This window comes from Chiloscyllium plagiosum, chromosome 4, assembly GCF_004010195.1.
Source record: "Chiloscyllium plagiosum isolate BGI_BamShark_2017 chromosome 4, ASM401019v2, whole genome shotgun sequence".
NCBI lineage: Eukaryota > Metazoa > Chordata > Chondrichthyes > Orectolobiformes > Hemiscylliidae > Chiloscyllium > Chiloscyllium plagiosum.
This window is the reverse complement of record NC_057713.1, coordinates 127957438-127981071: the sequence shown is the minus strand read 5'-3', so window position 1 is coordinate 127981071 and position 23634 is coordinate 127957438. Positions and strand designations below refer to the sequence as shown.

General features: G+C 40.7%; 2 protein-coding genes across 9 annotated transcripts in view; both read left to right on the top strand.

The window, feature by feature from the left end:
- The window catches only part of kcnb2b (potassium voltage-gated channel subfamily B member 2b), an 891048-nt gene that overhangs the window by 657051 nt on the left and 210363 nt on the right, over positions 1–23634 (top strand). The gene's annotated exons all lie outside the window — the stretch shown is intronic.
- Positions 1–23634, top strand: part of ncoa2 (nuclear receptor coactivator 2) — a 304099-nt gene that overhangs the window by 96705 nt on the left and 183760 nt on the right. For all 8 annotated transcript variants that reach the window (XM_043689194.1, XM_043689197.1, XM_043689193.1 and 5 more), the window contains exon 2: positions 3863–3942. The gene's annotated coding sequence lies outside the window, so the exon portion shown is untranslated. The remainder of the gene's footprint in view (positions 1–3862; positions 3943–23634) is intronic.

Sequence of the window (23634 nt, the reverse complement as noted above, 5' to 3'; positions counted from 1 at the left end):
ATCCTGACAGGAATATACTTTCTCTTCATCACCTCTGGCCATGGCAGACGTCTGTCTCATTTAGCACAGCACTGTTCATGATGGAGACCAGCCTTAATGTGAAAGTGGGACTTGATCTCCACAAGGACTATGCGATGGTCACTCCTACCAATGCCATCATGGTGAATGCATCTACAACCTGCCTCACCCTCCATCTGTCTCCAGCTTCCTGGTTGGAAAAAAGAATCAACAGTTTGCCTGCAAAGGTGGAAAGCTATTGGGCCCAGCTCACTAAGGAAACTATTATCAGACAGTGAAGTTGAAGCAAATTAGGTTTATCCCTTTTGTTGGCTACCCCATCATCTGCCGTAGAACTAGTCAAGTAACGTTTGGCCTCTGCCAGTAACGGTAATACTGAGGGGTGGGGTGTAGGTTTCCTCGCTGAGCTGTAGGTTTGATATCCAGGTGTTTCATTACCTGGCTAGGTAACATCATCAGTAGTGACCTCCGAGTGAAGCGAAGCTGTTGTCTCCTGCTTTCTATTTATACCTTTCTCCTGGATGGGGTTCCTGGGGTTTGTGGTGATATCCTTTCCTGTTCGTTTTCTGAGGGGTTGATAGATGGCATCTAGATCTATGTTTGTCTATGGCGTTGTGGTTGGAGTGCCAGGCCTCTAGGAATTCTCTGGCATGCCTTTGCTTAGCTTGTCCCAGGATAGATGTGTTGTCCCAGTAAAAATGGTGGCTTTTTTCATCCGTGTGTAGGGCTATGAGGGAGAGAGGGTCGTGTCTTTTTGTGGCTAGCTGTGGTAATACTGAGTCCGTTGAGACGATTGACATTGAAGTCCCCTGTCCACAGTGCATTCTGTGCCCTTGTCTCACTCTGTGCTTCTCACAACTGGTGTTCGATATGGGAGTACTGATTTAACTATAAAGATTTAGATAAGTCAAGATCTCCATCCACGTGACTGACCAAGAATGTCTGTGTGTGATGTATGTTTGGGCAACTAAAGAAATTTTGAAAAGTTCCTCGTAAGATTAACAATTAAAATAAGTTGCCTTTGAAAACTTCTCAGAGCAACCTGGAGCACTTTGTGTGAATTTAGTACTTTTGAATTGACTGTCCTTAATCTCAGATTTGTAATTGATTTTTGAACAGCAATGTGAGGCTGGTTGAGAGAGAAATATTGGCAGAGACACTGGGGAGATCTCACCTGTGTTGCTGTCATTGAAAGTCGTGCTCGGCCTATTTTCACACTGCTGCTTTTGTGGCCTGATTGCAGTTTATGTGCCAGTGGAGGACCTATTGTAGGTAGGTCTGGCCTACTTCCTTATTTGGAGGAAGTATGATTTGAGCTGGGCTTTGCAAAATACATTTTTTGCCCCAGTAATGGGTAAAGCAGTTTATTTGCATTGTTGGAGGCCTGTAATATATAAAATATACGGGTGATTTTTTTGTTTGTTTTCCCTAAAACCTTTAACTAATCAGTTGCAGCATTCTTGCACTGAACGCGAGCCCCAGTTAATATTCATATAAAGTTGCACGTATCGAATGGCTTTTCTAATAACCAGGCTACTTTATGACTTTTTTTCTGAGCATTATTTAATATTCTACATATTGAAGTAATTTGAGTGCAGATCAGGAAGAAGCGTCCCTAAGATCATATTGCTAATATTAGATTTTAATAGTTACGTAACTTCAATTGGGTTATCTGAATTGCCAGAGCTGGTACTCTGCATCATAACATTTGTATGCAGGGAAGTGTGTGTGTGTGTGCGCGCGGTGCTTGGAATTCAATTAAACTTGTAGTCTGTGTACTGTGCACGAGGTGTAAATTTAACACCATAGTTCAGTCGAAATCCGGGAGAAGGCGCAGTCAAAGTCATAGTCATCCAGCCTGGAAAATAGTCCACTGCAACAGTGTTCCTAAACTAGTCCTTCTTGCCTGTGTTTGGCCCATATCCCTCCAAACCTTTCCTATTTCTGTACTTATCTATCTAAAAACAAAGTTGCCCATCATGTCCCTTTTAAAAATTTCTACTCTTACCTTAAAAATCTAAGGGAAAAGATATTTGTTGTTCACCTAATCTATCTATGTCCCTCATGGTTTTATGAACTTCTGTAAGGTCACCCCTCAACCTCTACACTCCAGTGAGAAATGTTCCAGCCTTTCCAGTCGATTCATAAATCTCAAACTCTTCATTCCTGGCAACATCTGGTAAATCTTTTCTGAACCCTTTACAGTTTAATAATATCCTTCTTATAACAGGGTGATCAGAACTGCTCACAGTACTCCAGAAGAAGCCTCGCTAATGTTCTGTCCAACCTCAACATGATATCCCAACTCCTATATCCAATGGTCTGAGCAATGAAGGCTCTCCTAATGTTGTCTTAACCACCCCCTCTACCTTTGACGCAAATGTCAAAGAATTATGTACCTGAACCCCTAGGTCTGTCTGTTCTACAACACTATCCAGGGTCCTACCATTAATTGTAAAAGTCCCACTCCCTTGTTTATTTTGCCAAAATGCAACGCCTCAGACTTAGATAATTAAACTCTATCTGACACTTGTCAGCTCATTGAACCAATCGATCAAGGTCTCTTTATAATATTAGCTAACTTTCTTCACTGTCCACTGTACACAATTTTGGTGTCATCCACAAACTTACTAAACATGCCTTCTATATTCTCATTCAAGTCCTGAAAATAAATGATAGGCAAAAAGTGGACCCAGTACCGATCCATGTGGAACCCCACTGGTCACAGGCCTCCCGTCTGGGGAAGAAAAACAACCCTCTGTCTCCTCCTATCAAGCCGATTTTTGTATCCAATTGGCAAGCTCACCCCAACTCCCAAAAAATCTAACTTTGCCAATTAGTCTACTACGCGGATCCTTGTCAAAGGCTTTACAAAGGTCTGTATAAGCAACGTTTACCACTTTTTTTTTGGTGTAGAAATTCAAATGCCATTTAGTGATAGTTTGTCACCATATTATAGTTTGGATCTTGTGTTGCAGTTCTCAAATAGATTAAATGTTGACTATGATGTTTTAACATAAAAATGTTAAAGCATATTTTACTTAAATATTTTTAAGTTAAGCCGTAAAAATGTCAGTTTAACTCTTTTTTTTTCTTCTTTTTGCTTCTGAATGGGAAGTGATAAGGTTAACAACTCTTAGATGTTGACGTCTTGATTGCTGGTACATTTGAGTAACAGAATGCAGGAAACATAGTTTCTATCCATTGGGAAAATTCTTTTTGTGCTGTCATGAGAGGCAGATTTTCAAAAGAAAATCAATGTTTGATTTAATAATTTTTAAGGGTTTATGCAGATAGAATCTTACTGTAATGGAGCATTCATGTTTGATCATGTATACCTTTCTGTGAAGTAGAATAAAAGAGTGAGGTGCTCTACTTTAACCCCCTAAACTGAACATCTCTTAATACAGTGGTGTGACATATGTGTTTTACACCACATTCATGTTTATAGCCTAAAATTTAATTAATTTACTAGTTTAGATTTTGAGGAGTGAAATGTCCAGGAAATGTATAAACTTACCTAACCTGCGAGCCTTAAGAGTTAATATTAATGATTTTCCTGCTCTCAGCCCTAGATTCGTTCACAGATGAGCTTGCTGCCTTGAAAAGAGATGTTTATGCAATTTAGCAACTTCGTATCGCCTCAAATAACGTTCTGATGTTTTGATTTCACAAATCCCATGATGGTATAATTTTGTGCAATTTGTCTTCAGTGCTGGGTACAAAGATGTAAATCATTATTGCAATAATTAAACCATTGTAGTATGACACAAGTATAGAATCTGAGTGAAGGAATAGTGTGGCAATGTTCAACTTTGATAAATATTGTTTTCTCTTTTGGCAGAGTCGAGAGGAATATGTCTGAAAATTGTCAATCATATTGGAACAGAAATGCCTTAAGGGTGTTGTTGGAGTAAAGCCAAGGTAAGTTTAAAATCTTGATTTTTTTTTTCCCCAGATGATTTTAACTTCTATTTTATTGTAAGATTCTGTAAATCCCACTTTAGAAATAGAACCAGTCTGACTCAAGACTCACACCTTTAATGCATTGTCTGAGCTGAGATGACACATTTTGTCAGAAAACCTGAAGTTATCTTGAGAATGTGACTTAAAAGGAGTTTTGGGATTTACATATTAACAAACAGAGACTAGAAAAACCATCCTAAAAGATGAAAGTCTTGATCTAAGTTTGTTTAATATATTTCAGCTGCATGATACTCTAACCTTCTGCTTTAAATGTTGTGTTGTATGGACCTGCTCCATGACCGCCTGATGAAGAAGCAGCGCTTCAAAAGCTCGTGCCTCCAAATAAATTTGTTAGGCTATAACCTGGTGTCATTTTTAACTTTTATCCATTGCAGTCCAACACTGGTTCCTCCAAATCAGTTATATTTTATGGTATTCCAGATTGTTTGTTTGGGCTGCATAAGGCCTGTAGTGTAGTAGAAAGAAAGAGCTTGTGTGTGCATATATAAACTGCCTTTCACATCTATAAAACATCCCAACTCTGCGTTGCAGCTAATGAAGTACTTCGTGATAGAGGAAAACATGGCAAATCTTGAGACTAGAGCTGAAAATGTGTTGCTGGAATTCTCCTGTTCCCTAGATGCTGCCTGACCTGCTGTGCTTTTCCAGCAACACATTTTCAGCGCTGATCTCCAGCATCTGCAGACCTCACTTTCTCCTCAAATCTTGAGATTAACAAAGTTATATCAATGTATCAACGACTCATTCTATTTTAGTGATACTGGGTATGGTAGAAAGGTTGGCTAGGACACAATGAGAACTCACTTGGAAAAGTGCTGTGGGAACTTTCACATTCATCAGAAAAAGCAGGCAGAGCTTCTGGTTTAACACCTCATGCACAAGATGGCCCCTCTCACAGTGGGACACTTGTTTAACACTGCACTGAATCTGGGTAATGTTGTTTCTTCTCTTTTGTGGAAGCACTCAAAAAAATTTACATTTTTATAACATGCTTTATCATTATAGGATGTTTTGGCTGAAAATTTCCCTCTTAAATTCTATGTTGCTTATAATTTTCAAATTTAAAATGTCAGCACACGATTCAAAAACTCATCTGATTTTTGTATTGTAACTTAACAGAAGTTTATACATATTTAATTATATTTAATAGATGGGTGATGTTTTCGGCCATAATACTCAATTATAATTTGTTATATTAGTTAACAGGATTTTTTTAAGGTATTTGCAAAAGCAGCCTTTGGAATTTTCAAGTACTTGGCTGTTTGAGGCTAAGAGGATGTACCTGATTAGCAAGTCAAAAGGATTTGTGTAGCTCGCTTGTCAGCTATCATTGGATAGATGACAGAGGAGATAAGCTACCGGTTGCCTCCCTCTGTAAGTGCTTTGGTTTACTTCACTTCAGTAGTGGCTGGTTTAAGGTTCTGGATTAGTGGTGCTGGAAGAGCACAGCAGTTCAGGCAGCATCCGAGGAGCAGTAAAATCGACGTTTCGGGCAAAAGCCCTTCATCAGGAATGGGTGCTGCCTGAACTGCTGTGCTCTTCCAGCACGATTAATCCAGAATCTAGTTTCCAGCATCTGCATTCATTGTTTTTACTTAGCTGGTTTAAGGTTGTTGGTTTGCCGATGACTTTGTACTTGCCTCTGAGGCCGGAACTGGAGGTATTCTTCCCATCGGACTTAAAAAAAAAGACAGGAATGAAGGTAATATTAACTTTACTTCTTTAACAGCAGTCAGTAGAAATCTAGCTAAAAAGCATTCAGCTTGGATTTCTTGGCAAAGGCCCACTTCATCACATCTTTTTGCGTAGTAGTCATTTTCTTCCCTGTTTGTCTAAAGAATGCAATTCAACATAAACTAATAAATAATGACTTGAATTCCAAAGAGAGAAATCCTCACTATGAAGCTTGAAATCCTTTTGGAATTGATTATTATAATTATCAGGCTAAATCATTATGTTGTACACACTGGAAACTTATTTATTGTGAGCATTAGAATCTGACTCAGAATTTCTGCCCTTGTTACAATTCAAAAACAGCTACTCACAATGTCTGACTTTTGTTTATTCTTGGCTAAGCAACTACTTCACCTTGGGGCAAAGTAAAATTGGCAGGGAGAACGACTCCACACTGCAAAGTCTGCCTCCTGTTGGCTTACAGTAACTGGTTTTCAAAGCAGTTGTGGAGATGTCCAGGTGGTTTTGCCATCTGGGCTAAAATGAGACCAGATGGAGAAGTGAGAGAAAGAGAACAAAAATCTAAGAAACAAAGCAGTACCTTCAGATATTTGCAAATGCATAAAAAAGGACAGTGTTTCATTGTAATATTTGGTGCTTGTGTGTTTTTTATGCTGTTGCATATACCTAGCATCAGGAAAAGGTTCCTTACGCCCATGAAATTTTACCTTTTCGTGTTTCCACAAATTGCAGCTCAAAAAGAGTAAAAGGATAGCACCTGTCAGTAGAATCTTTGATTTACTGACTGACAAAGTGACAGGGCTAATAGGTATATAGTAATAGGTTTCAGCTTTCGATGGAAATGCATTCAAGAAAGCCAAAAAAAATTAACTAGTTTTCTGCATGATCCATTTTGAATTGCTTGCACACAAGTTGTTTAAATGGTAGAAATGAAGTGCTTATCCAGTTTGTCTGTGTGTGTGTGTGTGCGCATGCGCACATGTGCACATGCGTGATGAATGTTTGCTTCCCTCCTTTGGATTGTGTAAATGGTCAAATTGATCAGTCACAACCTTTCCCAGTCCCTTTTTGTATGCAGCATTCCCATGGCCTTGTATTACTGGTGAGAGATGCCTTATCAAGTCGCACATCAGTGAAATATATTGTCCAGCAGGCTTTCCTTGTTTACCTATGCACACAAGAATTCAGCTAATTTAGGGTAAATCTTTCTGATCTATTTAGTTTAGTGTCACACTGGACTTCTCTGCACGATCCATTTTGCCATCAATTACCAACTTAAATGACAGGTTGAATATTGCAATGAAATGTAAAATTTTATTGAATGAGATTTTATTCTGTAATTGAGATTTTCTGCCCTAATCACTTATCACAAAAAAAGTGAGATGTTTTGGTAAAACCTTCCTTGGTCTCTGCACCTTTTATTAAGGTGCTTTTCTGTTAATGAGAGCCATTTACATTAAAAAAAATTTTATTTGATCAATCATCTCACTTGCTTTTACTGCATGATTGAGACCAGCGAATGTTAAGCACTTGATGTATTGTTGTTTGGAAGAAAGTTTGTCGCTTAAAAAGACAAAGATATTTATTCTTCTGAGCCATTTCCCCCTAAAGTGAAACCTGTCAGTTGGAAAAACCTTCCAGCAATTGGGATTGTACTTGCTGTGCAGCAAGGAGGACGGTCCAGATTATTTGAGGCAAATCTTCGAGTTTTTTTTTCGCACCATTTTGGGTCCCAGTTCCAAGCAAGAGTCCCATATTCAGGGTTACATGTTCATGGCTGATTTATGGAATCAGCAAATGTTTTGGCTGTGACTGTGAAAGATTAAGAACCTTGAAGGACAATCTTTCCCTTGCGAAGAGGATTTTAAGCACCTGTGAGAAAGGGAACAGGAAACATCGCTTATTCTTTATTCTAGTCACCTTGCTCATTGAACTTAAATGTGACGCTCTTGGGAGTAACTGAAGATGACAATGTTTACAAGCAGAAGGTATGGAATTAATTGCCAGAAGAAGTGGTGGAGACTGGTTTGATTGCAACATTTAAAAGACATCTGAATGTGTATATGAATAGAAAGGGTTTAGAGGGATATGAGCCAAATGTTGGCAAATGGGGATGGATTTATTTAGGATATCTGGTCAGTATGGATGAGTTGGACTGAAGGGTGTTTCCATGCTGTGTGTATCTGATTCTATGAAAGTCTGACACTGCAACTCAAGGCAAATTGAGAGAGCCAGCTTCTGGGTAGGTTACTGTGAGAGCATCATGAGCTGCTTCATTATTGACCCCTCTGTTACAAGGCACGAGTAGGGTAATTTGCTAATGGTTGTACAGTATTCAATTTCATTCACAACTCCAATGATGGAACAGTTCACAACAAATCTGAGATGTTTCTTGATGGCTTCTAGACTTGAGGTGATATTCTGCCTGGTATTTGTGTGGTGTGAATGTTACCTGCCCCTTGTCAGTCCAAGCCTTGATGTTGTCCAGATCTTTTGAAGATTTGAAGATGGACTGTTTTAGTATCTGAAGAGTTGCAAATGGAGCTTAACGTGGTGCAGTTATCGGTGAACATCCCCACTTCTGACCTTTTGATGAGGGAAGATCGTTGATGAAGCAGCTGAAGGTGGTCGGCCCTTGGACACTACCCTGAGGAACTCTGCAGGGAGTATTGGAGCTGAGATGACTGACCTCAAACAACTGCAATCATCTTCCTATGCACCAGGTATGACTCCAAACAGTAGAGAATATGCTCCCGATTCCTATTGGCTCCAGTTTTGCTCGTGCTCGTTGATATCACACACTTTGAATGCGGCCTGGAGTGTGTGTGTGTGTGTGTGTGTGTGTGTGTGTAGTTTTAAGTGGGTTAGAGTATTAACTTGTCAAGTTGTCGATGTTTTATAATTAGCTATCTATAGTTGGATTCTATCTCTTTGTAGTAATTAGCAATTCTTAAGTGCAGAAATCTTGTCCATGCTTTCTGTTAACAGCATCTAAATTGGGAATTCTGCAGAGTTTTAAAAATCTTGAACCTTTGTGACAACTCTGGGAACCCTAGTGAGGCTGAACAAGCGTACTGCAGCAACATGGCTTCCACAGCTCCTCGTGTTCACAGACCTCAAATGCGAAGGATATAGTAGCAGTGCTAAAGTGACATATACCACTTTCAGGTTGCATACCTTTCTGACTTGAAAATGTATCGTTGTTTTTTTCATTGCTGCTGGATCAGCAAGCTGGAATTCTCTCCCTAATTATCATCATGGGAGCACTATCATCTGCAGTCTGCTGGTGCTATTCATATTTTGATGTTATTCTTGTTACGTAGGACTTTTTGATTTGAATACTCATTTGAAAAATAATGCCAGCAAAGGTCTGCTTCAGTGTGGCATTGGAATGCTCATTCGTGTCATATTCTGAGAAAGAGGCCCACTGTGTCATGATAACTTGGCATAGGTATTAAGCGTGGCCTTGTCAGTGCAACCTACATCCTGATTACAAATTTAAGAACAATGCAGATGAGGAAAGACCTCTGTTTGATCTCTGATTTTGTACATACAAATTAATTCCTCGCCTTTGGGGTGGCTGTCCTGAAGCTAAAAGGTTAAAGCAACAGGGACCCAGATTGGCCAGACATTTCTCTAGTGTAGATGTGTGTGTGTGTGTGTGTGTGTGTGTGTAATCCCCAGCATCGCAGACTTTGTAGGATTTCACTGGAAAGTTTCCCCTACGATTGGAATTCTTCAAATGTATCCAGTGTAATTGGAAAGCTCTGTTGCAGTAAGCAAATAGTTACTCAGGAAAATTATGATGATTAAAACCAACTGACCTCTGATTTATTTCCCCCACGCTGAACTGCATCACCTTGAGCTGATACCCTCCCCCACTCTCAACTTGCTGATCTTCCTTTATTTCCAGGACACAACAAAGCCCCTTTACCTGAGACCTGACAGTGTCTTCCCTGAACCTCTCCCACCCAGACCTTGACAGCCACGTTCCTCAACTAAACTGTCACTCAACTGGCCCCCTTCATCCTACCCGGCTGGCACCATACCGTCACCTCAGAACAGTGCAGCTGAAAGGATTCTTGGTTTGCATTCTCCTGACTGGCGTGTACAATCAGGAATATGTCAGAATAGAAATATGACTCTGACTCTGCATTTCTGAAGGAGCTCTGATCTGAAACTGCTGAACACAAAAACCCTTTTGTCAGATAAGAGGAATGGAGAGACAATTTACAGGAGATTGTCACTTCTTGGAACAGTGGGTCCTATGCTGTGGTGCAGAGGTGCCGGTGTTGGACAAAATCAGAAGTCATGTGACACCAGGCTATCGTCCAACAAGCTTATTTAGTCATGATTTGGAGATGCCGGTGTTGGACTGGGGTGTACAAAGTTTAAAAATCACACAACACCAGGTTATAGTCCAACAGGTTTAATTGGAAGCACACTAGCTTTTGGAGCAGTGCTCCTTCAGGTGATATCACCTGATGAAGGAGCGTCGCTCCGAAAGCTAGTGTGCTTCCAATTACACCTGTTGGACTATAACCTGGTGTTGTGTGGTTTTTAAGCTTATTTAGAGTCACAAGCTTTCTGTGTGCTGCTCCTTTGTCACTTCACCTGAAAGCTGGAGGAACTCAGCAGTTTGGTGGATGTATGTGACTCTTCCTTGAAATATTAGCTTACTTTCTCTCTACTTGGATGCTGTCAGATTTGCTGAATTTCTCCAGTGTTTTCTTTTTAGTTCAGAGCTCGAGCATCTGCAGTACCTTTCTTTTATTTCCCAGTTTATAGACCCTTGCATCAATGTTTCATTTGAAAGAAAGTATTTTCAACAGTGAAGCATCCTGCATTTTACATCTGGGCTTCAAGTGGTAATTCTTTGTTACAGTATGGTTCTTAAGTTCTAGTTATATTTTAGTTTTTCACTGTGAACCCTGTTGTCATTGGCAGGCTGTTTGGCTGCAGGGTAGACAGCAGGAGGCTGGAAGAACACAACAAGCCAGGCAGCATCAGGAGTTGGAGGAGTTGACGTTTCAGGTGTAAGGGGAGCTGTGAATAAAGGTGGGGAGGGGGTGTGCGTTGGGGCGCGGGGTGGTAGTGGTGAAGTCGTGATAGGTGAACACAAGTAGAGGTAGCCGGTATGACCTGGTTGGTTGGGAGGAAAGAATCAAGTTGGTAGTTGGAAGGAAGGGTCGATCAGGAGGAATGGAAGGGAGGGGTAGGGACTGGGGTGATGGAAGGTAGGCTATTTGAAATTAGAGCACTCCATGTTGAGTTCTTCGGGCTGTAGGCTGCCGAGGCTGAAGATGAGGGGGGTGTTCCTCCAATTTGTGATCTGATTGTGTGGCAATGGGCGAGGCCAAGGATGACCATGTTGTAAGGAGAATGGTGCTGTGGCAATAGAGGACCATCACAAGTGATCTTGATTTTGTTAACATTTGATGTTTAACAGGTTGATTGTTAGCATTAGTAAATTGGAATTCTTTTTCCTTTTTATAATCCAGTGCTGAAATCTCTATCAGTACTCGACCATTTGATTAAGTATTTTCTGGATAGACTGTGAGCCATTGATGGGACCCTGTATTGAGTGGCTTAATTCTTAAGTTACTGATTAAAGTTGTATAATCAGGAGCACTGAATTGCTAATAATCGTCATGGCAATTATATTGTCTGTTGCAATTTCACCTTTAATTACACTTTGACTGAAAATATCATTGGTAATTGGGATTTTCAGCTCAATCAGCATCTCTTCCCTTTTTTGTTTGACTTGGTCAGAAAGGCTTTCTGTTGATGCCTCCACCTATCCGAAAACCCAATTATCTTTCGCTTTCTGATGCTATTAACCTTTTTTGTTTTTACTTCTGTTTTTGCTTTAGTTTAAACCATTTTAAGTGCGGAATATTCTCTGTTCATCAGCTAAATAGAACATTGAAATTTGTAGTAATTTCTCAAGCAATGCCAGCTTCATCTTTAGAAGTTGGAAGTTGTTATTGAAGATATTAAGACAGGACACTTTTGAATTTTTCTAAGTAATCAGAAAAAATCAACATAGTTTTGTGTTCAACTAATTTATTGAAATTCTTTGAAGCAGTAATGTGTGTGGCTAAAGGATAACCTGCTGGATGTACTATATACATTTCCAGAAGGCATTTGATAAGGTGTCAGCTTATTGCGGAACATGAAGTTCATGGTATAAAGTGTAACATTGGTTTGAATAGAAGAATTGCTAGAGAGTAGGCAGAAATGGTTTGTCTTCTGGTTAATAACATGCGAGGAGTAGTCTGTCACAGATCAGTGCTGAGGCATCAACTATTTACAATCTCTATCAATGGCTTGGATGGAGGGATTGTTTGCTAAATTTGCTGACAACACAAATAGATGGGAGATAAGGATAGATAAAGTGATTTTGAAAAGAGCTGGCAAATGGAAACAGCAAATTTTGTTTTAACAGCAAGTTATGAATCAGCATTCACGATAAACCGGCAAAAGTTATATTCCTAAAATATTGGAAACTTGCTGTATTATCATGATCGCCGCGATATCAGTAATCAGTTGATGCTGCAAATGAGAAGACTGTCTGTCTGCTGGTAAGTTTTATATTTAAGGCAAAGTTGTGTTATTTAATTGATTTATGCTGTTGATAACATATAACCGTGATGTGTATCCCCCTGCATTACATTTCTCTCACTTAATGTGTGTCTTTCTATTGATTATGTGGACCTTGATCAAACAGAATATTAGACCAGCTGGCATACTCCTGGTCCCACAGGCGCCTGTAAATAAAGTGTTTGCTGTATAATGTGGGAAATTTTGAAATTGTTCACTATGTCAAGAAGCTTTCTTTTAAAAAGCATATTATCTAACTGGGCAGAGGGATCTGGGTGTCCTGGTGCATGAACCACAAAAGGTTAGTATACAGAGAGCAAGGAATTAGGAAAGTGAAAATAGGGTTACTGCTTATTATGAGAATCGAATGTAAAAGTTAGGGACGTTATGTTTCAGTGTATGACTACATCTGGAGCTTTGTCATAGTATTGGTCTCCCTATTTAAGGAAGGATGTAGGTGTATTGGAAGCAGTTGAAAGACTCTCTAGTAGATTGAGATGTGGCATTTGCATGTTGCCTTATGAAAAAAGGGTGGACTCATTAAGTTGGAACTTAGGAGAGGATGGGGTGACTAGATTGACGTATATAAGATCCTCAGGGGCCTGAAAACAACAAATGTTGGAGATCCCAACAATCGGGCAGCATCCACGGAGAGAGAGCAAGCTAACGTTTTGAAACAAGGTGATGTGATAATTGTGTACCAACTACTTGTGATTGGGAAAGAGTGATGTCACCAATCCTCCTTCTGCAAGTCTAAGAGGCTGTTTGGCAGTCTCTAGTGGAGGATGTTCTAGCAGAAAAGGTTTTTGTCTTGGATAACAGGATTTTTCTTAAATTTTCAGTAACTATACAGGTTACATAAACAACGGTTAAGCATATTGACTGTTACTAATGAGGTAAGGAAACATGCATCCATCAGATGACTATCTCCTCATGTCTGGAACTGCCAAGCGACCAATGGTTGTTTTATATTAATGGGCAGAACTTCAGCCTAGTTCATAGATTAACCCTGTCCGATCTGCTAACCTATACTGCAGGGTCACTGAACTACCTATTTAAAAAATTGAAATAAGAATTTCTTTTTATTTATCTATTTATTTATTTTTCTATTTATCTTCTGCTTCTCAAAAGGTGGTGGAAGCAGAAACTTGGAGTATTTAATAGAGGGTTGATAAAACTGGGGAAAGAAAGTGAATGGATTATATCCCCACCCCCCCTCCGATAACCTATCAGCCATGATTGTACTGAATGGTGGAGAAGGGGCCACCTATTGCTCCTAGTATGTGTTCGTGTGGAGCCTTGAGGAATTCGGATGTGCTATTTCAAATTGTGAGCTTTTGCACAAAATAGTTCAGAGAAAAACAAAGATGCATTGTCAATCTCATTATAACACCAGCCAGGATTGTGTTATTTTTCCTATTAGCGCTTGCTTTAGCCTTGCTTGATCAATTCTTTTTGTCAATTGACTTCTTCTATTTTCCACTCTATAATACACAGCCTTTTATTGTTGTTCCCACTCTTTCTTCTTTTACTTGTGTAAAACCTGTTGCATCTCCAGCTCTGTTAAAAGGTCATAGACCTGAAACATTAATTGTATTTATTGTTCCTCAGATGTTGCCTGACCTGTGAAATATTTCCAGCATTTTCCATTTTTATCTGAGTTCCAGCATCTGCGATGTTTTGCTTCCATATCCCTGCAGTAGTCCTTACTTTGTTTAAGCAGAATCTTTCCTTGCTGAAATATTTTAAGCTTGGTCATTTTTCGGAGCGTTCTACTATATTGACTATTACTTCAGCTCTTTCAAAAGCGTTTCTTGTTTCAAAAACATAACTCACTTTCATGGTCCTAAAAATGGTAGTTTTTATCAGTTTTTTTTTGTCTTGTCCTTGGGAGGCCTACACTAGAGATTTGATCTGTTTCTTTATTTGAAAGGTGGGAGATCTTTGGAACTCTTTTCCACAGTGGCAGTGGATTCAGGATCACATGTTGGTTTTAAATCTGAGATAGATACAGTTTTGTTAAGCCAGTGTATTAAGGGATAAGGGCCAAAGGCAGGTACAGTATATGGTGTTAGGCTTCAAGTTAGGCATGATCTCAATTAATGGTGGAACAGTCTCGAGGGGCTGAACGGCCTATTCCTATGTTCCTCTGATCTTGCCATCAGTTATAGGTTTGCCGGAGTTTTTATATGGGTTTGTTATTGAGGGGTGTAACCTGCCTGCATAGGTCAGCAGCCATGGTGATGAGCTTAGGATCATGAGCTTCATAGAGTCCTCGGATGGAAGAGATTTTAATGGACATTTTAAAATGTAGAAAAAGATCGTTCTACATGTCGGCAAATGGAAAGAAAATGTGAGGGTTTGCACTTTGGCAGGAAGAACAGAAGAACTGAAATTATTAATCTGGTGAAAGATTGTGAAAAGCTGCAGTAGATTGTAATTTGGGGTCAAGGTGCATGAATCCTAAAAAGCTAGAATCCAAAGTAATGAGTGTTGCCCTCTACATTCAATTCCCTTTGAAATACAAACGGGGAAACATTTATACAAGCTACTCCTCTTTCCACTGTTTGAATAATGTGAACAGTTTTGGGCACCTTTTCTTGGGAAAAATATATGGGTGTTTGAGGCTGATACCACGCTGTGGAAGGATTTTCTTATGAGGAGAGGTTAAATAGGTTGGGTTTGTATTAATTGGAGTTTAGAAGAATGAGAGGAGAATTTGCTGAAAAAAATAAGATTCTTAAGGGGTTTGACAGTGAAACTGTGGAGAGCTTATTTCCGTCTGTGGGAGAATGTAGGACCAGAGTCCAGAATCTGAGTAAAGAGCTGCCTATTTAAGGCCGGTGACAAGGAATTTTTTTGTGAGTGGTAAATCTGTAGAATTCTTTACCACAGATGGTTGTCCAGGCTGGGTCATTAAATATATTAAAGCCTGAGAGAGAAGGCTTTTTAATCATTAAGGGAATTGAGCCTGATAGGGATAAATCAGGAAAGTGGAGACGGTGACTATCATATCAGCCGTGATTTCATTTAAATTTGGAACAGATTTGATGGGCTGAATGGCCTACTTTTGTTACGTCTGATGGTCTTGCAAGTAGATTAAATTATGTTTAATAAGTATAATATTGGTATATCTGGAATGAGAATCATAATGTCTGGCAACCTTCATTAGAACACATGATATAGACCTGGATACCAACAACAACTGGGACTTGGGGGCAGGTTCAAACAAGATTCTAGGAGAGGGGCATGTCAAGAAACTTGGTTATCATACACGTAGTTCTGCTATAACACATTTTTTGTTAACGTGAATGGCTGTAATGTGATTACGTGAATAGGGAATGCTTTTTCTAAAGCACAAACTTTTAAAGTGTGTGGCTATGACTCGATTACATCGCCAAAACTTTAAGTATGCTTGTATTGTGCAATTTTTGGATAGCACAGGGAAGCAACTACCACATAATTGCAGAACTACCTGTATTGGACGAATGTGGAAAGAGGTATGCAGCACTGGATAGTCAAGTCAGTGAATACAATATGAAGTGTGCAAAGCCCTGAGAGCAGGTGTTAGAACAGAGTTTGGTCAAGTGAATGATGCAGGGCCAAGAGCAGCAGCAATATGGAAAATGAGAGCAGGGCTGTGAAAAGACCAGCCAATAAAGGGGCCATCATGGATATTCATTGAAAGACCATTTCTGCTGGTGACCACATGCTGCACAGATCGTTCTGCTAGGACATGCATTTCGTCAGTGCGAATTGGCTATAATGCGACTGACACATTGTGGAGGCTGTTTGGATAATGCAGACTTTCTACTGAAGGACTGTAGTGATTTTCTATTAGTGATCCTCCTACAGAGGAACACAACTGTCGCGTTATAGCAAAACGACATGTACAGGAAAACTAAGGCACAAGATTCTCAGTGGAAGAGCCAATGAAGGAAGTATCTTGAACTCTGTGATATTAGATCTTGGGATTTTTCTTTAAAAGTGTGCGTTACAGTTCTCAGGCCCACGATTTTGAGATGCTTCAAAACTGACCTGTCTGTCACAAGGTCAAAAGTGTTCTCTACAGAGTGTTCAGCATCATTAGCAATACCGCCATACTGAAGAAGTCCTTGTTCAAATGCGGCAAGAACTAGACAACTTTCAGGATTGGGCTGACAAGTGGCAAATAAGATTTGCTCCTTTAGAATTGCTATTCAATGACCATCTTACCCATTTCTTCTTGACATTCAATATTATTACCATCACTGATTTGAGGGGGAGGGGGGTTTGTGTTTGGGTGAGATATTCTTCAGCAAGTTGGTGTAGACTCAGTGGGCTAAATGGCATGCTTCCATGCTGTAGGGATTCTATGATTCTCTTCTATGATATCACTGTTCCTTCACTGGATGCAAATCCTGGAGCTTGCTCCTTAACAACACTGTGGGTGTAGCTAAATTACATGGACTGCTGCAGTTCCAAATAGCTGGCAAATCGCTATCTTCCCTAGGAATGGAGAGTCTAGCCTTGCCTGCATTGTTCACATCCTATGAACAAATATGTTTCCTAAAAAAAAGCTCTTGAAGCAAAACCAGAAGCGAAAGTACTGAACTGATGGAGACCATGCAGTTGCCGCCTTGACGCCAAGCAGAAATGTGATAAGTTCCCCAAAATGCCTTTAACTGAAGTTGGCAGTTGTGGGTTATGTGGAGCCGATGAAATGTGAGAGACAGAAAATGAATCCATGTGTATGTACATGTCATTATGTCCTGCTGTAATTCCTCAAAAGTGTTATGTGGCTAATTTATGGAATCTGGGCCCACAGCACTGGGATTGCCTTTCTCTTTATTGTGTTGTTTTTCTTTTAAGCCACACCTCAAAACCTATGTGTTCTTTGACTAAGATTTTGGTCATTTGCCAAAATATTTCTTGTTTGTTGCACTTTGTTTTATATTGTTTCTGTGAAGCACCTTGGGAGATTTTATGATATTACACATGCTATGCAATTTGATGCTGAGGTCTAATGATCAAACTATAGGGAGGGACTTGTGTCTTCCATGCCATCCCCTATCTGGAGTTGTTTCTGTGATTCCACATTAAAGAAAATTACTGCAGAAGTTAGCTTCACTGTGCAATTATTGCCCCGTGCCTTTTTTTTTCACACTAGCATTTTGCCCTTACTGGCTTTAGTAATTCACACATTAATTCTCTGGAATGATTGTATTTAATTAGATGGCACTTGAGAAATTTGAGGCCCTTTTTTTGTAGTCAGGAAGTGTGAATGTCATGGGGGTTAATGAACGACATCAATGTGGTTGAGAAGGTAGGTGTCAGGTGAAATACAGGCAACACTATGTAGTGGTACCAGGTGGTGGTCACCTGCTATTTAATACTTCGCTGCTAGTTAACACCTCGCTATTCCATTTGCTGAGTAAAATGTCAGATAAGGCAGCTGAGCCAAAGTGGTAGTTATGACTAAAAACATGAAGACTTGGACACTAAGCACAAATAAATAAATCATTTGCACACTGTAGTTATATAAACTGACTTGTAGCACTTCCCTTTAATGCATCATATTGAACACAAAAATAAGATAATCTTTGAACCTTCACATCTGGAAAGAGCCCTAGTTTCTCAGAACTAAATCTAAAAATTCTTGATGCGATTTTATGAAATATAAATTATTTCTAAATTGGCAAGGATAAAACCATTGCTTTCCATATTCTATTCTGCAGCAATCAACTTCATATCCCTCCATGGTAACAACCTGAGATTAGATTAGTCTGTTCACCACCTTCATATCATATTGCATCCTACAATGAATTTGCAGCCTATTCAGGCTGTGGTGCAACTGCCTATTTTAATCTGTGGAACATTTGCTGAATACACTCCTGTCTTGGATGTGCTGCTGCTTTTAAAAAAAACTCATTCATACCTCGAGAGCTGACTATTTAGTTATACTCCTGGCTGGCCTCTCACATTTACCCTCCAGAGTAATTCAAGACTCTGTCCATATCTTAATTAGCACCAATTCCTTTTTGTCTGCTTGCTGACCCACAGGAACTCCTGATGAAAAGGTGTCGTGATTTTCAAATTTCCATTTATGTATTCCTCTATGTCCTTGGCCTCCTGAATCCCTCAAATCTCCTCCCTCCCCACACGCTCTCTTCTAATTCTGGCCTCATGTGTTTCCCTAATTTTAGTTGCTCCACTTTTCAGCTGCCACAGCCCTAAGCTCTGAAATTAATTCCCTAGAAACCTCTACCTCACTTCTCTCCTTCAGATCACTCTGTGAAACCTACCTTTCACCTTAGCCTTTTGATCATCTGATTTAATGTCACTTGGTATAGTTTGGTGTCATCTTTTGTTTCGTAATAATCTTGTGAAGTGCCCTGGGATGCTTTATTATGATAGGGATTACACAAGCACATTTTAGTTCTGCTTTTTTATTGATTGTTTTGATGGGTGAAATTATTTTCTTTCATTCTCGGCAAGTTTCCTGCTAGTTTCTTTTAACAGTCACACAGGACATCTGAGGACCTTGTGCAGTAGCACTTCAGAAATGGAAAATAAAGGGTCCCTGTGTGATCAGCATACACTGAAGCTCCCAGTGGCTGTGCAACTTGGAAGGAACATTGACTCTCGGTTCTATTTTCTTTTTATATTGGTTTCGTGATTTCTGACCCTTCTCTTTCCTCTCAGATATTTTTAAACCATGCTCACTTCCAGTCTAGAAGAGTACAGTGCTTACAGCAGGATGCCGTTCATGCAGGCTGTCTATAGCAGCAACTTGCTTATTCCCCCTCCATTGCCTTTTTGCAGTTGTTTTTCATCTTCAGGCAATTGTAACGATATTTGATTTCATGATTCATGCGTTTAAAGTGTAAAATGGAGATTGAAAGTGTTAAATATGAAATAATAACTGCATCTCCCCAGAGGCTGTTAAACAGACCTAAAGGAATTGCAGTTCAATGATCAGGGTATATTTGTTGAATAAGGTCAGAGTTGAAAGTGGGAAAACAGTAGGTGGTCTCCTTGAGTTTTCTTAATAGTGACCTGGTGCATACAGTTGTCTTCATAAGGGCATTAATTTAGTTATATGAATAGCAGATCAAAAAAAGTTTAAAAGCAATGGGCAAACAAATTTAAAGTATCCATATACTTTTCAGATCAAAGAATAGGTTGGACCTGGAAAACAATTAGTTTAGTAAGTATTTTGAGCTTTTTTGTTTTTATTACAATTTATACTTATATTTAATTTGGTCCTTAGCTGATCTCGCTCACCCAGATGTTTTCATGCAGATTGGTATCCTCTCTGCCCAATTTCTTTCTCCAGACTCCATTGGCACTAAGCAGGTTGAGTTTAGAGTGGGGTGCTGGAAAAGCACAGCAGGTCATGCAACATCAAAGGAGCAGGACTATTGACGTTTTGGGCAAGAGCCCTTTATCAGGAATGAGGCTTGTGAGCAGGGGGTGTAGAGAGATAAATGGGAGGGGGGGGGGGGGGCCGGCGGGGAAGGTAGCTGAGAGTGCGATCGGTAGATGGAAGTGGGGGTAATGGTGATAGGTCAGAGAAGAGGGTGGAACAGATAGGTGGGAAGGACAGGTAGGACCGGTCATGAGGGCACTACTGAGTTGCAAGGTTGGAACTGAGATAAGGTTGTGGGGTGGGGGGGTGGAGAAGAGAGAAATGAGGAAATTAATGAAGTCCCCATTGATGACGTGTGGTTGGAGGGTCCCAAGGTGGAAGATGAAGTGTTCTTCCTCCTGGCGTCAGGTGGTTAGAGTGTGGCAGTGGAGGAGGTCCAGACCTGCATGTCCTTGACAGAGTGGGAGGTGTATTTGAATGTGGGGCAGTGGGGTTGGTTGGTGCAGGTGTCCCAGAGATGTTCTCTAAAGTGCTCTGCAAATAGTGTCCTGTCTCCCCAATGTAGAGGAGACCGCATTGGGAGCAATGGATAGAGTAAATGGCATGTGGAAGTGCAGGTAAAACTCTGGATGTGGAAGGCTCCTTTTGGGATCTTGGATGGAGGTGCGGAGGTGGGTGCGGGCACAGGTTCTACAATTCCTGCAATGGCAGGGAGAGGAGGCTGGTGGGGGATGGACCTAACAAGGGAGTCATGGAGGGAATGGTCTTTATGGAAAGTGGATAGAGGTGGGGGAGGGAAATGTATCTCTGGTGGTGGGGTCTATTTGTAGATAGTAGAAATGGCATAGGATGATACGATTTATGCGGAGGTTAGTGGGGTGGAAGGTAAGGACCAGAGGGGTTCTGTCCTTGTTACGGTTGGAGGGTGGGGTTTGAGGGACAAGGTGCGGGATGTGGATGAGATGCTTTGGAGGGCATGTTCAACCACGTGGGAAGGAAAATTGCGGTCTCTAAAGAAGGAGGCCATCTGGTGTGTTCTGTGGTGGAATTGGTCTGCTGGGGGCAGATACAGTGGTGGCGGAGGAATTGGGAATACACCCCCCCATCACCAAACCATTGTCTCCCAGACCATACACAGCCTCATCACTTCAAGAGGTCTCCCACCCACAGCTTCCAACCTCATAGTCCGGGAACCCCGGAGGGAACGGTCTTTGCTGTGGCTGGAGGGGTGGGGTTCGAGGGCGGGAAGTGGATGAGATGCACTGGAAAGCATCATCAACCACGTGGGAGGGGAAATTACAGTCTGTTTGGTGATGGAACTGGTCCTCCTGGGAGCAGATGCACTGGAAGGGGAGGAATAGGGGATAGTGTTTTTACAGGTGGCAGGATGGGAGGAGGTGTAATCCAGATAGTTGTGGGAGTCGGTAGGTTTGTCGAAGATGTCCATGTTGAGTCGGTCACCGTTGATGGAGATATGGAATATCTCTCTCTTACTGCTTTTCTTCCCCTGCCACCCCACTGCATCATCACTACCAACTAACCTCAATTTCAACTTGAATGGCTTATTGTATCATGGGGTTTTCAGTTTTCCCCTCCCATGTGCAGTCCTTGCAGTTGTCAACACAGCCACAAGAACCTCAGACCTGTTGCACCATTGCAAGGCCTGAGTGTTCTCTATTATAACCTTCTGGCTCCTCATACTTGCCCCAGTTTTCGTGACACATCCCCATCTTTGACCACAGACCTGAAGTACTTAACATGAGAAGTGTGACTGCTAACTGTTTCCATATAACTTTCATAAAACAAAGAACTATAGATGCTAGAAATCTGAACAAAAACAAGAATTGTTGGAGAAACTCAGTAGGTGTGGCAGCATCTGTGCAGAGAAAGCAGAGTTAACATTTTGGATACGGTGATTCTTGTTCAGAGCTGATAGTAGCCAGGAAAAGCTGGTAATATATGTTGAAGACAGGCTGGGTGGGGTAAAGGAATAAGCAATAGTCAGAAACAGAGTGCAGAGGAAGAGGGAGACACACAGCTGGGCAGACAAAGGGATTGATAATGATAAGCCAGGTGAAAGAAGAGCTACTAAGGGGGATCATAAGTAGATGGCAGTGGGCTGATTGTGCTGAAAACAGCCCTATGTCGTGACAGACCCTGAGGCCTGGGACTTGGCAAAGGAGATGGAAAGTGGTCCTCTGGTATTCTTGGAATTATCGTATATACTTGTGTAAAAGTCCATCGCATTTAAAAGTCGACCCCTTATTTTTGGCCAAAAAATCTTGTATTTTCCATATATCTCGTGCAAAAGTTGACCCTACTATATCATATTATAAAAGCAAATTGCTGCGGATGCTGAAATCTGAAACCAAAAGAGAAAATGCTGGAAAATCTCAGCAGGTCTGGCAGCATCTGTAAGGAGAGAAAAGAGCTGACGTTTCGAGTCTAACTGACTCTTTGTCAAAGCTATATCGTATTATAAACCTCTTACAAAAGAAACTGTATGTTCTCATTAACTAACTTAAACAAAATTGCATTCATTCAAACCGGTAACTCTACTCTTTGCTTATTGTATTGCGTCTCTATTTATTTATTTATTCATTCATTCACTCACAACTTGACTTAGTCGAGAGTATGATGCTGGAAAAGCACAGCAGGTCAGGCAGCATCCATGGAACACGAGAATCAATGTTTCACGCCTAAGTCCTTCATCAGGATGACTCTACTTAACCCATTTGGTTTACTACAGCATGTTTTGATTCGTTCGTTCGGTATTAATTCTATCGGTACTTATTGCACTTAGTCCACTATACATCCAAAAGTTAATATCGTTAAAAAGTTAATCATTTTAATTGTGCCAATATATCTGAAGGTTGCAGTCTATAGGGCCTGTATCCTTAGCATACTGCTTTATGGCAGGGAGACCTGGAACCTCTATTACAGAGAAGAGCAGCATCTCCATGCCTTCCACCTTCACAGCCTGAGATGCATCCTGGACATCAATTGGATTGACCAAGTCACCAACAATGAAGTCATGGCCTGCGCCCGGATACCCTGCGTCTTCACCCTGCTCCAATGACGCTGTCTCCACTGGCTGGCCACGTAAGGCACGTGTTAAATGGGAGGATCCTGAAAGACCTGCAGTACGGGGAACTGGCCTCTGGCAAGAGAACACAAGGGCCGCCTCATCTTTGTTTCAAAGATGTCTGCAATAGAGGCATGAAGTCACTGAACATGAGTGTCGAGAGGTGGGAGGACATTTCAAGCGATCGCTCTCGCTGGAGGCTGGAATTACGCAGAGGTCTGAAAAGAGAAGAGAAGCTGAGGCTTGCTGCTGAAGAAAAGAGCACCCACTGATAAAACAGCACCAGGACAACACCGGAGGACAGCGCCTTCAAGTGCAGTCACTGCAGCCGAGACTGTCACTCCTGTGTGGGCCTCTACAGCCACGACAGACGCTGCTCTACCAACAAAGATTGAAGCAAGACTTGCCAGGCACAGATCCATGGTCTCACGAGACTAATGGGTGCCAGTAGATATCACTGAATAAAAGTGAGACACATTAGCTATATCTATCTTTAATTCTTCAACAAATTTGTTAATATTGATGAGGTTCATTAAATACGAGAGTAACTAGGAAGGAAGTGGAAGAATTTGGCAGGAAAGTTCAAGACACTTACACATTCAGAATTTCATAAATGTTTCATTTTAAGTGTGCCATTATACCAGGCCATGACTATGTTGAACAATGTGGTTTTGCAGGATTTCAATGAATCTTTGACATGTAAAATTTTCAGCCAAATACGTATAAATAAAATTTCCCAACAGTAATTCATTCTTGTTTCTCTAGCTTTTATCCAGTAATTACATTTAGTAAGTCATTGTGTTTTTCTTTACCCGGAATTAGTTAAACGATCAAATTGACTTCTGCTAATAATATGGTATTTTGGACTGCAGCATGAATTTCAGCCCCTTAAAAC